This window comes from Vulpes lagopus, chromosome 9, assembly GCF_018345385.1.
Source record: "Vulpes lagopus strain Blue_001 chromosome 9, ASM1834538v1, whole genome shotgun sequence".
In the NCBI taxonomy this organism is placed as follows: domain Eukaryota; kingdom Metazoa; phylum Chordata; class Mammalia; order Carnivora; family Canidae; genus Vulpes; species Vulpes lagopus.
Window position 1 is genome coordinate 21,104,931 of NC_054832.1, and position 14,739 is coordinate 21,119,669.

The following is a 14,739-nucleotide window of genomic DNA, read 5'->3' on the forward strand; positions in this document are numbered from 1 at the left end:
TCACCCAAAAGCACACAGGAGAGACCCCTTCAAGATTCACTGGACTTCTACTTGAGTGTGTGGCCATGACCAACCAAAGCCTGGGGGCAGGGCAAGAAAGTTAAGAAAAATCCCCCTGAGGTTCATGGGACCCTCACCAAGGGCAAAGCAGAAACCCCTCAAATTTTGAAAGCAAGGCATGAAAGTTGGGAAGGTCCATTCAAGGTACATAGGGCCTCTATCAAATGCAAGTTAATGGCTTATTGGGGGCTGGGGACAGGGCAAGAGAGCAGAGATAAATGCCCAGAAGTACATAGAACTATTTCTCTGGCCAGAATGTGAAGAAAAGGGAACCCTTGTACACTGTTAGAGCAAATGCAAATTGCCATAGTGACTATGGAAAACAGTATGGAGGTTCCTCAAAATATTAGAAATAAAACTACTATATGATTTGGCAATCCCATTTATGAGTATATACCTGAAGGAAATGATATCACTTTCTGGAAGAGATTTCTACACCCTCATGTTCACTGTAGCATAATTTACAAGAACCAAGATAGAGAAATAATATAAGTGACCATCAATGCATGAATGGATAAAGAAAATGTAATATACACACATATAAAATATAATGTTACATACAATATTTTGTATATAATATATATTAATATAGGTAATTATTATATGACATTATTCAGCCTTAAAAAAATAAAGAAAACATGACATTTGCAACAACATGGATGAACTTTGAAAACATTGTACTAAGTGAAATAAGTCAACATAGAAAGACACTGTATGTTCTCACCTATATGCAGAGTCTAAAAAAACCATACTCATAGGATTAGAGAATAGAATGGTGGTATTAGGGGTTGGGGGTTATGGGCTAGGGAAATGAGTGAAGATAATCAAAGGTAAAAACTTCCAGTTATTAAATGAGTAAATTCTGGGGATATAATGTACATGATGACTATAGTTGACACTATTATACTGTATATTTGAAAGTTGTTAGTAGAGATCTTAAAACTTCTCACTACACACAAACAAATGTAATTATGTGAGATGATAACTAAATTTTTTGTGGCAATACTTTTGCAATATATGCATATATCAAATCACTACATTGTACTTACAATTACATTACATCATACACCTTAAACTTACACAATGTTATATGTCAATTATATCTCAATGAAGCTGGGAAAAAAATAAGTTCAACAAGTCAACATCAATGGCTTTTAAGGAAAGATTGGAAACGATCTTGACTTTGGCCTTAGAGTAAGCAAAAATCTCTAAGGATTAAAAAGAAAACTATCAACTATAAAGGTAAAAAAAAATATCTCCATTAAAATAAAAGTTTCTGTTTATCCAAAGACACCAGTAAGAAAATATTTTTATGAAGTTTGAAATAGGCAAAACTAATATGTGGTGATACAAACAAGAACAGTGGTTGCTTCTGGATTGGAGTAAGGATGAGAATAACTAGAAGGGAGTATGAGGGAACAGCCTAGGGTCATGGATATCATTCTATATTGTGAAACAGGAGTTGATTATATCAGTGTGTATAATTTCCAAAACCAGAATTGTACACATAGTATGTGTGCATTTTATTGTATGTTATTTATATATCTCAATTTTTTAAAAAAATGTTGAGAATATGTAAACTCACTAGCAATAAAGTAAACGCAGTTTTGAAAAAACAATTAAAATAGGGTGTGAAGACTCCAACCGTGGCTAATGGGGGCCTCAAATATTGGCCAATGGGAATACAAAGTTGTGCCTTTCCTAAAATCAGAGTGCGTGCACCATAGTAAGACATTTGGCATTTAGGAATGTAGGTTTTAGGCTACTATGAGATGGTAGAGCAATTGTTTTTCCACAGTTTTGGGTGTCAGATTCCTCTGAAATTCAATCAGAGCTATGATCTCTGACCCAGAGAAATGCATAAGCTACACACACACAATATTTGACATACTATAAAAGAGCTCCCTGAACTCCCTAAAGGCTATCCATTGGCTCCTATGATTCCAGTGACACCAGGATAAGAAAGCTTCCCTAAATCCTCAAAGCCTTAGAAAGTTATTGCACACATACACACACACACACACACACACACACACACACACACACACACACACACAAACCTACCTTTTACTAAATAAGGCAGTCATGTTTCTTAAGTGCTCTTTCCTAACCAGGTTACAATTTTGTGAGGATATTTCATCCTCCAGTTTATGACATTTGCATTAAACGTAACATGTCAAACCCCAGCAAACCTTCTGCTGCCATTTGCTATTCAAACTGATGGGAGCACCCAAGGTTAATGAAAATCATCAGTTACCTGTGGTCCTAAAATGGAGTTGAATTCATTGGCCTGAGGATTCTTGCTTGGAAAATGAACCCAACTCTAAATGCGAGTTACTCTGAGTCAAAGGATCAACCAGCGAGAAGATATTACCAAGAACATGATTCATGACATAGAACCACTTAGTAAAAACAAATGCCTGCAACGCCGTGGTATGTAAAACTGCTCCTGGAGATGGGAGAAGAGGCCAGGGCTATGGGTTGGTAGACATTTTGTATTTTTGGAAGACGTGGAAAATTATCTTTGACTAGCTCATTTGTTTTTCCTCATGATCCCAAATGCTTGGACTAGCTCTGATTTTGACTATTTATGAATGGATATTACCTGACCCAGTTTTTCCAGTAAATGGGTATGATATTCCACCCCCTTCCTTAGGTGAGGAAGAGAACATTCAGATTTTTAGGGTATCATATCTACAACCTGTTTTCAACTTTTTTGAAGAAAAAATCTCTTAAGCCAAGCATATCTCAGAAGCATTTCATGCTAGTTTCTTCTTTTCACTCCCTAACTCCTTATTTATAGCTTCTAGATATTGGCAGGAACAAATTCCTACAGCTATTTTTTGCATAACATTGTCTAAATACTTTATTTTGAGGCCCCTTTTTTTCCATCAACTCATAGTGTCTGCAAAAATAAAGCCTTAAGCTGCTTAAAGGCAACAACTCTGCAATATATCACTGAATCTTTAATTATAAAACAACCGTCCTCATGTTATTTAGGTGAATACCCCAGGCATTGTACATGGATGCTAAAAATTACTCCCAAGATGGCCATCCAAAAGCTAGGTACCCTTAGATCATCAGGTCACAGATCATAGAGGAGAATCACACCCACTATGTTGCTCTAGGTGGGTTGTGGCTATTACATGAAAACTGGGATTACCTTATTCAGTTATGCTTATTCTATTGTAACCTTCCAGAGTAATACTATATTCTTATGTGAAGTTAGGACCTCACTTGAGGAGTGAGGTCATTCATGATATGAATGAATAAAAACACAAAGGAAATGGAAGCATGTGGGTGAGTCCTGGGGAGGCATGAGTTAACAGCCTACCCCTCTTGGTCCTGACCAATGATTCCTGAATTTATCTGGCTATCAGCTCTACCAAAGGAGATTTACAAATATACATAAAGGTCTGAGCGCATGTCCAGAGTCTATTCAATAAGCCTGGGGTGAGTTCTATCATCTAAATATTTTAAAATATGACCAGAAATGTCTTTTCTTTCTGAAATGTACGTATTTATTTGAGAGAGAGAGAGAGAGGACAGAGAGGGAGAGAGAGAGAGAGAGAGAGAGAAATCCTCAAGCAGACTCCCCACTGAGTATGGAGCTCAACATGGGGTATGATCCCAGGACCCTGGGATCATGACCTGACTCAAATTCAAGAGTTGGACAATCAACCAACTAAACCACTGAGAGACACCCCATGACCAGACATTTTGGATACACAGTCACATTTACTATTACTTCCTACACCAGAGTCCATAATCCTTTTGTGACTTTAATAAAAGCTATGGGCCAATTTTGTAAAAAAGTGCATATGTACTAAAAAAAGAAGAAAATGTGGAGTGGTTCATCTAAATAACACATCTGATCACATCTCTCTGTTGCCCACAAGCACTCAAGAATTCTCTTATTGCCTAGGATTTTCAGATTCTCAAACTATTTTACGTGGTTTTGTAGGTCTCCCATAATCTCACTACTGAAGCTTCTTGTGTCCTACTAAGTTTCCTTTTCCTGATTGTTTGTTTTTAGCCTTGTGGCCTTTGCTCATGTTGTCCCTGCTGCCTGGGATCCTATTCTATCTAATTTTTCATTGATTCTTTAAGAGTAAACTCAGCCAATTCTTCCTCCTGAACTTCCAATCCATTCTCCCTGGTCCCCTTTCCAAATGGTCCCTTCACCTGTTCTACCATAGTATCTTGTGCATTATTTCTTTCATAGCACATACCACACACCACACTATGCTGGAGTTTTCTGCTTAGGTGCCTATCTGTCACAGATGGGGGGATAAGTGAGGGCAAAGAAGATATCTTGGTCATTTGGTGTACCACTAAATAGATAGTTGGGATTTGAGTTCTTTTTTTTTTTTAAGATTTTATTTATTTATTCATGAGAGACAGAGAGAGAGAGAGAGAGAGGCAGAGACACAGGCAGAGGGAGAAGCAGGCTCCATGCAGGGAGCCCAATGTGGGACTCAATCCTAGGTCTCCAGGATCACACCCTGGGCTGAAGGCGGCGCTAAACCACTGAGCCACCTGGGCTGCCCAGGATTTGAGTTCTTAATTGGATCTGGGACTGCTCATGACACTTATTATCTTTTTCTACGCTCTATCCCTTCTGCTTCCTGGGCCTCATCCTTCTGCCCTACAGAATCCCACACTTTCAAGTCTAACCTGATATATTAGCTGCTCAAATACACTGGAGTGTGTATGCAGTTCTCTCAGTGGGCTCTTCTGGGCTGGGGCTCAAGCTTCAGTGAAGCCTGAGTATAGTTCTAATTTCTTAATTTGGCTCAATTGCTTTCCTGCTGCAAAACCTAAAGAGGATAATGATTTCTGAGCCAAACGGTTAGGACCAATGGCCTGGAGGTCTGGACTCAAAGAAAGCAGCCTCCAGGGCCATCTGGTTCAAACTTTAAACATTGCTTCAGTTGGATAGTCAACTGACTTCTTAACAGAATGCATGGAATCCAGAAGACAATGGAAGAAATCTTTATGTTTCTGAAAGAAAACAATGCCAACATAGAATGCTTCACCCTGAAAAAATACCCTTCACAATTGGCAATGAATTAAGACATTTCCACACCAACAAAAACAAAACTGATTTCCAGCAGGCCTGCATGAAATAAGTTGAGTATTCTTAAAAAGAAGACTCCATTTGCAAACCTAAAATGCATAAAGTAATGAAAGAATATGTTCATTAATTCAGACAGTACTATTTCATGTACACTTTAAGGGAAGATTCTACTATGTGTCCATCTTTGCCTCCAAACACAATCTTTGAATTCAGGGACACTGTTCTTCACCTTTACTCATTCCATTCAGGGCTAACCCTTTTTCTTTCAACACGCCAGGCAAATTTCTGCTTCAGGGCATTTGCATTTTCTGTTCCTTCTACCTTGAGTGTTCTTCCTCCAAGATGTTTTCATGGTTGGCTCTCTCACTTTTTTCAGATTTTCACTTGTTACCTTTCTGACCACTATATCTAAAATGTCAAACCCCTCATGCAGACTTCCTATCCCTTTCCGATTCTCCTTCTTCTTTAGAACCCACCACTGTATAATGTATACAAATTTTTCTTAATGTTATCATTTCTCCACTCTAATGAAGTATAAATTCTAAGGAGGTGTTTTTATCACTTCTGTATATCCATTATTGCATCCCTAGTGTCCACAGTAATAGTAGTCTACTCAATAAATACTTGTTGAATTAATGAATGAGTTGAATACAGTGGGAATCCTATGGCTTATATTTGAAAGAAAAAAAAAAGAAGTGTAAATGTAATAGGAAGATAACACCTTCTGGATTTTCAGAAGATAGTGAGGTCACAACTGGTTGGTGAAACCTCCAAGGCCTTGGTACTGGAGCTGGATCTTAGAGGATGGAAAGATGGTGGATGGAGATGGGGATTTGTGGGATTTCAGGTACAGGTGGATTCTTGAGTAGGAGCTGGAGAGGGAAATGTGGAGGATCATGAGAAGGTCTGTGTGAATAAATATACACAGAGTAGGATTAGGTGAGGCTGGGATGTCAGGACACAGAGGTTCTCAAGTTCTAAGACAGGGATTGGAGTCTACTGTCATAGGAAAAGAGGACTCACTGAAGTTTCCCAAGCAGGGACAACAGAATTGAAGCTGTGCTTTATGGAGATCAATTCACTCTATCAGTAGAATGGTTTGGACAGCAAAGAGATGGCAGGTGGATAGACCAGTGATGAGGCTATTTTAATAATCCAAGCAAGAGTTAATGAGGGTTTGAATTAGGGTGACAGCAAACAGAATAGAGAGGAAGAGGTAGAAAAAAGAGGAGTTGAGGAGGTGGAACTGACAGGTCTTGACAGCTGATTAGGAATGGTGGGCGACAGAGAAGGACTCCTTCATCCTCACTGTGCGGCTTCAAGCTTGAGTGACTGACAGACGATGAAAGCATTAACAGAGTAAAAGAATTGAGAGGGGGAAACAACTTGAGGATGGAGCTGGGATTTAGGTTTTTGACCGAATCTGGGACTGCTCATGGCACCTTTATCTTTTTCTACGCTCTACCCCTCCTGCTTCTTGGGCCACATCTTCTGCCCTGTGGAATCCCACACTTTCAAGTCCAACCTGATATGTTCGTTGCTCAAGTGCAGTGGAGTGTGTATGCAGTTCTCTCAGTGGGCTCTTCTGGGCTGGGGCTCAAGCTTCAGTGAAGCCTGAGTATGGTTCTAATTTCTTCATTTGGCTCAATTGCTTTCCTGCTGCAAAATCTAAAGAGGATAATGATTCCCTGAGCCAAAGGATCAGGACCAATTGCCTGGAGGGCTGGGCTCGAAGAAAGCAGCCTCCAGTGCCAAGGCATCTGCAGGAAGGAGCTAGAGCTTCCCCAGCGTGCCCCCACGTCACCCCTAGGGATACTCAGCAGCTGAAAGCACAAGGTTGGCAATCATGATAGTTTCCTCCTGAGATGCTTGTCAATAACTTGCTGAGCTTTTGTTAAGAGTAATGTATCTACTTTAATGAGAAACAAAATAGTTTGTAATGAAATAGTGGCTTCTAGCATTCCTGGAATAGCCCCAGCTATATTTAATGTATAAAAAGGAGGGACAAGGGAGGAGATTTTTAAAAAGATTTTATTTGTTTGAGAGAGAGAGAGGAAGAGAACTCACGAGTGGGAGGTAGGGGCAAGGGCAGAGGGAGAGGCACAAGCAGGCTCCCCATTAAGCCCAACTGGCCAATCCCCAGGACCCGGAGATAATGACCTGAGCCAAAGTCAGACACTTACCTGACTGAGCCACCCAGGTGCCTTGAGGGGATGGTTTTTATACAGAAAGACCCTACTTGATGTTAGTAACTTATTCTTGAAAATTCTAGGAAAGCCAGAATTCCTATATTGTAGCCTTAAAAAAAAAAAAAAGATTTTATTTATTTATTCATGAGAGACACGGAGACAGAGGCAGAGGGAGAAGCAGGCTCTATGCAGGGAGCCCGACATGGGACTCGATCCCAGGACTCCAGGACCATGCCCCAGGCTGAAGGTAGGTGCCAAACTGCTGAGCCACCCAGGGGTCCCCCTATTGTAGCCATTTTTAATTACTTATAAGAATCTCACTATTTAAAGAAACTAGGCTACACTTGCGTAAGGCAAAAGTTGTTTAACAGTGTGGCTAACCATTTTCTCACTTTCTTGGCTTGTAGGTTTTAAAGTTTCTTCATACAAGAAATAGTGAGGTAGATGGGAAAGAGCCTGGGCACTGTGTATGAGCAAGACCTGGTTCATGTTCTAGTTGGACCACCATAGTGGGTATAGTTGATTGCCTATTTCACATACTTTGTCTTCCCCCTTAAGAAAGTAGCACTTTTGTGATTCAGGAATATGACCGATTGGCTCTAGATAGTTCTATCTCACTTTGACAATGATTGGTTCATGAATGGACTTACGAACCAAAATTGTGCCCTGAGAAATGAAGAGAGGCCTGCTGGGGAATGCTAAGAAAACTCTTGCTCACTCTTCAAGGACATCTTCTTAAAGTGGCTCGTACTACTAATTGTGAAGTAGGAGCCACCATCCTATGGGTATGAAAGGAACTGCCTTTAGGATGACCCTGAACTATGAATGTCTGGCAGAAGGAATGTGAATCCTTGTGCACACTTTGGAGCTTCCAGATGGAATAACCCTAAATTATATACCATTTCTGGACTTGCAGGTTTGTGAGCCAGTAAATTTCCTAACTGTTTACAGCTGTTTGAATCCTCACTACTATTATTTGCCGCTGAAAGCAGCTTAATTGATAACAGCCACTTACTAGTTTGGGATTTAGGCAAGTTGCTTCCCCATGTAAGTCTCAGTATTCATACCCAGAAAAAGGAAAAAGAAAAGGAACGGAGAGTTTTGGGAAAGATGTCAACAATCCATCTGTTGAGTCGTGGTGCTTGGGACCATCAAAGTTGACTTTTCTCATGTTGCATTTCCTCTGAAAGCCATGGATTCTTCCAAATAAGTTGCGAGGTTTCTAGCTGGACAAGACTCAATGGCATGACAACATAATTGGCATCTTTTGCTTCAGAGATGAGAAGCAGCATCTTCTTTTTCTGTTCTTAATTCCTAAATGGCTCTGGTCCTGACTTCTTCTATGGGTGTTAGACAAAATTGTTGCTGGACTCCTGTTGCCTTTGCCTCAGTGACCTTTCATGCAAGAATCTTCTGAGCCTCATGGAGGACAAAGAGTTGGGAGTCCACTTAGCTTCCAGACCTGCTCGGGTGACAAGTTTCTGTGTAGTCACAATACATATGTGTCTGGATGTGGTCCAAGACCCACTTTCATCAAAACCTGGGTGTCAACTGCTCCAGTTGGAGCAGCTGCTCCATTTATTCTTGTATTCGTTCATCAAATAATTACTGAACACCTACTGTGTAACAGACACTTCTCTAGGTCTTGGGATTGTATTAGTTAGGGCTGCCATAACAAAATACCACAGACTGGGTGGCTTAAACAACAGAACTTTATTTTCTCATGGTTCTGCAGGCAAGAACACTGAGACCAAGATACCAATTGGCAGGACCAATTTCTTCTGAGGCCACTCTCCTTACCTTGTCAATGGCCATCTTCCCTTTCTGTCATCACATGGTCTTCCCTCTGTGTGGGCACATGTCTGTGTCCAAATTCCCTATTCTTAGAAGGACACCAGTTATATTGGATTAAGGCCTACTGTAAATAACTTATTTTGGGGTACCTGGATGTCTCAGTCATAGGAGCACATGACTCTTGATCTTGGGTTGGTGAGTTCGAGCCCCACATTGGGTATAAAGATGACTTAAAAATAAAATCATAAGGGAAAAAAAAATCCTCATTTTGATTTCATTACTTCTTTAAAGACTTTGTCTCCAAATATATTGACATTCTGAGATACTGAGGTTTAGGGCTTCAACATATTGATTTTAGTGGAACACAATTCAGGCCACAACAGTTGGGATATAGCTGGGTACAAAAATGACACTTCCTGAGAGGCAGCTTCCTTTGAGTGTGAGCAGTTTGCCCATGATGCTCTCTTGGTTTGTTCCCTGGGCCACCTCTCCGTGAAGTGATAGACTGCAGGCTGGCAAAAAGAGCAGCAAAGGAGCTCTTCTAGATGGGGTCTGGATCCCTCCTCTTCTTTGCAGGGAACTCTGATCCTTTACAAATATATGCCATTACTCACTGACAGTACATCCTATTACTGTTTTTGCTGATTCTATGCAAAGTGATAAATTTAGCCTAAGTCTTTCTGAGTTGTAGGTAAAACGCATTTAGAATTACAGATGAAGAAATAGCAAGCTGTCTGCAGAAATGTATTCAGTGGCAGGATGACTATAATCCATGGAGATAATGTTCACCTGTAGCTATAACACAGTTACAGATCGCCCTCATTAAGCATTTGTTCTATTACGGGCTTTATGCTGAATTGGTTATGTGTGCCACCTCGTTAATCCACAAACAATGCCTTGATATCAACATTCCCATTTTTTAGATGGGAAAAAATTGACACCTAGAGAAGTGAAATTACTTAGCACAGACTTGGGCCCTGGTCTACCTGGCCCCAGTGCCTGTGCTATTACCCACCAAGCATTACTGCTAAGGCAAGGTGGCATTGTTTTTTTTTTTTTTTTTTTTAGGGAAGTATTGGGGGCATGGGTAGGAAGTGATAGCTAGTGATGGTCTGCTGAACTTTGTATAACCAGAGCTGGAAGGTACTGATGAGATCATCCAATCCTCCCTCAAAGGTGTGTGCCTTGGGTGTATTAAAACGTTAGAATGAGGGGCACCTAGGTAGCTCAGTGGTTGAGCATCTGCCTTCGGCTTCGGTTGTGATCCTGGATCCTGGGATCAAGTTCCGCATCAAGCTCCTTGCAGGGAGCCTGCTTCTCCCTCTGCCTATGTCTCTGCCTCTCTCACTGTGTCTTTCGTGAATAAATAAATAAAACCTTTTTTAAAAAAAGTTGGAACTATGTAATTCTGGTTTTCTGATTCCAAATCTAGCATTCTTTAGTCTATCCCCTTGAGGCCCCTCTGATTCTTCATCTACCATATAATAATAACAACACAAAACCATATTGTTATTTTTAAAGTGCCTTTCTGTTCTCATAATGATTTCACCTACTTAAAATTAAAACAAAACAAAGCAAAACAATAGGCTTTAATTGGCTAAGCAGGAAATGCCCTGGGCTCTTCCAGGCAAAGAGAAATTTAACCATGCTGAAGGGAAATGTCTCAGCAGTCATGTTTCTCAATAATAATTTGGGGTTGTTTTTATTCTGGATCCCGGTTGTGAAGATTGACTAGAAAGAGCAGACCGTAACTCTCTTGGTCATCGTGCTGAGGCAAAGAACAACTTTTCAGAATCAGGAACACACAGGACTCAGTGTAAAGAGCAGAAGTGCAGCCTGGAGAAAGCAAAAAAGATGAGGCATTCCCAGAGTAAAGCAAAAGATGAATATATGCTTATGATTCCTTGGTAGCAAACAACAGAATCCTATGCTGGTTAAAATAGAGCGGAGGAAAAAAAAGGACAAGAAGTGTATTACCCTAACCTAAGGTATGTTATGGGATGGAAAGGAAGTTGAAGAAATCAGGCTTAGGACAGAGAAGAAGCAGGCAACTCCAGATTGTCTCAAAAACTAGAATGAATGAATAGAAACTGTATCTTCTGCCATAGTTCATTTCATTCCAGAATTAAAATCCTGGAAGAGGAAGTACAATTGGCCAAGCCTAGGTTATATGCCTGCTGTTGACTAGACGGTGTGGTTAACAAATATACCTACAGAGATACCTCCAAGGGCAGTTCCAGTTGCCCTGGTAGAAGGGCAGGCACCTGCATTTACCATCTTTCCCTCCGAGAATACAAGATCTCAGGACCCTTTATGCTCTTTAAAATTACTGGGGGCCCCATAGGGCTTTGGCTTATGTAGATATCGTATTAGAAATTAAACCTGATAAGGGCGCCTGGGTGGCTCAGTTGGTTAAGTGTCTGCCTTTGACTGAGGTCATGACCCCAGGCTCCCCGCTCAGCAAGGAGTCTGCTTCTCCTTGCCCCCTGCCCTCCCCCGTCCCCCCTGCTCGTGCTCTTTCATGCTCTCTCCCTCACTCTCTCTCTAATAAATCATTTTTTAATAATAAGTTTATTTTTTATTGGTGTTCAATTTGCCAACATACAGAATAACACCCAGTGCTCATCCCGTCAAGTGCCCGTCACCCATTCACCCCCACCCCCTGCCCTCCTCCCCTTCCACCACCCCTAGTTCATTTCCCAGAGTTAGGAGTCTTTATGTTCTGTCTCCCTTTCTGATATTTCCTACCCATAAATCAAATCTTTTTTAAAAAAAGAAAAACAAATTTAAAAATATTTACTAACTCATTTAAAAATAATAAACCCATTTCGTTTTTAATGTAGATGGAATATTTTAAAAATAAAAATTGCCTGGGTGGCTCAGTCGGTTAAACGTCTGTCTGCCTTTGGCTGGGGTCATGATCCTGGGGTCCTGGGATGGAGCTCCACATGGAGCTCCCGGCTCATGGGGAGCCTGCTTCTCCCTCTCCCTCTGCCTGCCACTCCCCCTGCTTGTGCTCACTCACTCGCTCTGTCAGATAAATAAATAAAATCTAAAAAAGTAAAAATAAAAATAAAATAGCTGTATTTTCTAAAGCCAGAAACAGTAGTAGAAAGAATAGTTTAGTCTTACATTTTTGCAAATTTATGTCTGGCTTAATAGAAGACGGCTAGATTCTCATATATGCTGTTGCACTCCCTCTGTTGTGATATTTTATTCTGCTTAAAGTGTTTGAAAAAAAGCAATCTTCACACAGATGTGTAGGAGGAAGAGTGTTTTAATAGATTTTCATATAATTATGGAGATTATTCTTTGATATTATACCAAAACTCAACAAATAGTAGCTTTTTAAAAAATCTGAAACCTTGTTAATAAATTTTCTTGCTCAGATACTTGCCACTCATGATTTTGTATCATCATGCATTGGTCATTTGGAAAATATTGGTTCACTGAGTTATATAAATCTTCCAGATATTGACACACTTTATTTAAAATATACAAAGTCATGGTGATTAGTATCACCACCAATCTCATGAGAAAAATATTTAAGCATTGGGACACTGTCAAACGCTGGTGGCAGATACTGAGTTTTCTAATATTTTCTAGTTTTTACATGAAACCTTTAATGTTATTAGTAGCAGAAATACTGTTAGCTGTTTTCCTTGAAGTGACAGACTCACTTCATTCATTTTTTGAGAAAATGTCTGCCCAATCAGTACTTGGGTCTGAATAACCATAGTTTGTCTATAAGTTATCCTTTTGAACCAAAATGGAATTCCATGGGGGAAAAAAACCAAACCCAGTTAATCCAGCTCCCACTCAAGCAATTGCACAAATGCCTTTCCTTAAGACAATGATCATAAATTTGCATGCTGTATGCCCCATTTCACCATAAAGAATATTAAAATGAGATCTCAGGGTCCAGGGATTGAGTCCCATGTCCAAGAGTCTGGCTCCCTGCTCGGTGGGGAACCTCCTTCTCCTTCTCCTTCTCCTTCTCCTTCTCCTTCTCCTTCTCCTTCTCCTTCTCCTTCTCCTTCTCCTTCTCCTTCTCCTCCTCCTCCTTCTCCTCCTCCTCCTCCTCCTCCTTCTCCTTCTCCTTCTCCTTCTCCCTCTCCCCGCTGCTCATGTGCTCCCTCTTTCTCTCTCTCTCTCTCAAATTAAAAAAAAAAATCTTAAAAAAAAAAGAATATTAAAATGACATGTACCCAAGGATTGAGGCTTATTAAGTTAACAATTCTTATTGCAACATCAATGATATTTTAAAATGAAAGTGGCTTCAAAAAAGTTGTTAGCATGTGATGGTGAAGAAAGCAATACAATGGCTGTTGGTGCTGTTGGTGGGCGCTGCCTGAATGTGTGCAGACGTACCAGTGGTTTGATTCTTTGCTTTTTTTTGCCATTTTTTGTTTGGAAATAATTTTGAACTTTAACAATTTTTGATAATAAAGGTAACACAAAGGACATCCGTATATTCTTGATTTTGATTCATTATTTCTTTTTAAGATTTTATTTATTTATTTATTCATGAGAGACACGGAAGGGCAGAGACATAGGCAGAGGGAGAAGCAGGCTTCCTGCAGGGAGCCTGATGTGGGACTCGATCCCAGGACCCCGGGATCACAACTGAAGCCAAAGGCAGATGCTCAACCATTGAGCCATCCAGGCACCTTGGTTCACTATTTTTAACATTTTTTTCTATTTGCTTTATTATTTTCCTTTTCCCCATGCCCACTTGTTTTGTTTTTGTTTTTGTTTTGCCGAATCATTTGAGTTACATACATAGTCATATTTACCCCTAAATATTTCAGTTTGTATTTCCTAAGAAAAGGGGTGTTCTCTTCCATAAACATAGCACAGTTGTGAACTATATAAACTTACATTAACAAAACAATTTTTATTGCACATATTTCAGTTTTGTCAGTTGACCTAATGACATTATATGTACCAGATCCAGTGTGGAATCAGTTGAATTTAGTTGAATTTAGTTCCATTGTCTCCTCAGCCTCTTTTAACCTGGAATATATTTCCATAGCCTTTTTTTTTCTTTTAAGACAATTTTTTGAGATATAAAAGCCACATTTCTGCATGCCTTCATGGGAAAAATGTTTTAAAAAGAAACCCAAACGAAAACATTCCTTCTCTTGTGTTTGCCTAATGTTCATTGGGATTAGATGTGTACTATGTGTTCCAGGCCAGAGTCCTACAGAAGTATCTTTCTCAGGAACCACATCTGGAGGCCCACCATTGCCATATGTCTTTCATTGGTAATGTTGATAATGTTAATTGTGATCACCAGTCAAGGTGTGGTCCAAGCTCTTCACTGCATAATTACTATGTTTTATCTTTCTTCTTTACCACAGTAAGTAGTCTGTGGGGAGACACTTGAAGACCATGCAGATACTCTACTTCTCATCCAAATTCCCTCTAGATTTGGCATTTATTGATGATCCTTGCCTGTGTTATGACGGTTACAAAATGATGCTCTGACTCAGCGCTCCCTCCACATTTCCCAATTGGCCACAGCATTCTACTGTAAGCAAGAGCCCTCTTGTCTCCCCCTCTTTTATATATATATATATATATATATATATATATATATATATATATATATAT